Below are 2,020 nucleotides of genomic sequence, written 5' to 3' on the forward strand. Positions count from 1 at the left end.
ACGGTCCTCTACCACATGGACACACTTGCCATCTACCAGTCTGTCATCACTCAGTATCCAGAGTTATACCAAAAGCCTTTCTAGCTAGTTCAGGTGTTTGTCAGGTCTGGGGAAGGCAATTCTGGAAGATGCCCATGAGTGTTTAAAACTTGGACTGGAGAGCTAACTCAGTGGCTAACACCACCTGCTGCATGATCAAGAGGACCAGAGCTCAGATCCCAGCATCCATGTAGCAAGCTGGGCATTCCATGCACACCTGTGACCCCAATTCCAAAGGAAACTGAGACAAGAGGCTAGATGGTGTTTGCTGGGATTCAGCGTAGCCAGGAAAATGCAAATCCTGGGTTTAGGGAGAGACACTGACTCAAAGGAATAAGATGAGAGTGATGGAAGACAGCAATGGACACCTTCTTCTGCTTCATGTCACACGGACGTGCACACACACTTACACACACACTGCATCAAAGAGCAAACCCGCAAAGGAAGAAGGCTTCCTTCCAAAGCACTCCCACAGCCCCCTGTTGGCCTCGGTGCCTGACAACCAATCCCCCTCCTATTGAATCTTTGAAAGAATGGGACCTGTATGCGGACTGGTGCACTAATACTAATCTGTCCCTAAGACTGGCCGTGGATCCTCAAGGAAATCAAAGTTGTCTGGGCTCAGCACTCACTCTCCAGGGAAGCTGGCGGGAAGAAAACAGTTTGGAGACTCACAGAAAGAGTAGGAAGGCATGAAAAACAAGCAAAGGGGCGCAAGACAAGGCCAGACTCTGCTCCCCAGTGTCTTCCCTCATCCCCAGCCTCAGAGATAATGGTGCCCTGTGTCAAACCACTGCAGCAAAAGCCCCTTGCCTCTCTCTGCACATGAGCCAACTGAGGGTCCCTCCTGTGAATAGAAGAACCTTTCTGATCACGCTGTTTTTCTTCCAGGCGCCATGCCTTGCCATTGCCGCCACCTTGCCTGGCGTATTCTTGGGATGGGTTTTGTCTCTCAAAACTAAAAGGGAGTCTAATTTAAGAGAGGGCTTCCACAGGAGGGCTAAGTACGTGGACCCTGGAGGTAAACTGCCTGGAATCAAGTCCCTGTGCTACTGCTTTCTAGTCATGGGACACCAGGTAAGTCGCTTGATGTCTCCATACCACAGCTGTCACAGAGTCAGAGCTGTGGTTAGGGAACTACTTTCCATAAAGCTCCGACTAAAGAGCACATGACATAGGCCTGGCTCACTGACCCAACCTCGGCTACTGGACCAGCCAGCGAGCTCCCATCCAAAGCATTGCTGGGTCATGCCCTGGACTGCCTAGTAGCACCCTCCCAAAGCCACATCCGAGAATAGGAAGAACCACATAATGGGGCAGGGATTAAATAGTTGTAGGGTGCTGGGATAGAGTGGAGAGAATTAAGAAGGCTGGGAGCCTGCACACGGGGACGTTCTTATTCCCTGAAAGCCCAGGAGAAAGGATGTCTACCGGCTTCCCGGAGGGTATGCTGAGCTGTGGTCTGAGCAGCATTGCGGGGAGAACCTGGCCCCTGGGTATGGCTGCCCATTCTCACAGTAACTGCTTCCTCCAAATAGTGGTTTAAGTTAAATGCTCCTTGACAGCAGAAAATTAATTTCTTTCTATCATAGCCTGTACTGTGTCTCGAGAACTCATAATGTTACCAGCGGCCAGCATCTAGATATGGTGTTTCCAGGCTCTCGGTATCAAAGAAATGAAAGAAACGTGAACACCAATTGCAAAGTTTCAAGGAAACCTTATTAGAAGCAAACGATGGCACAGACCAGGCACACTGCCAAAGAGCATCGGGTACCCGGGTACCCGAGGGAGAGAACTCAGGGCCCCAGGTTATTGCCTAGGGCTTTTCTTATGAGGTCTTAGGAGAAGGAGGGGCTTGTTGCTAAGGTATGTATTTTAGGTGGTTCTCCACAAGATTGAAATATGTAAGTCATTTCTGACTGTGTATCTCCCTTCTCGTGATGCATCTGATTTTTTTTTTTTTTTTTTTTTTTGGTTTTTC

The 2,020-nt window shown here is 49.4% G+C and overlaps 1 pseudogene; it reads left to right on the plus strand.

Moving 5' to 3' along the window:
* Positions 1 to 1,104: 1,104 nt before the first annotated feature.
* The window catches only part of LOC101985405, a 22,680-nt pseudogene continuing 21,764 nt past the window's right edge, over positions 1,105 to 2,020 (plus strand).

This window comes from Microtus ochrogaster, chromosome 6, assembly GCF_000317375.1.
Source record: "Microtus ochrogaster isolate Prairie Vole_2 chromosome 6, MicOch1.0, whole genome shotgun sequence".
In the NCBI taxonomy this organism is placed as follows: domain Eukaryota; kingdom Metazoa; phylum Chordata; class Mammalia; order Rodentia; family Cricetidae; genus Microtus; species Microtus ochrogaster.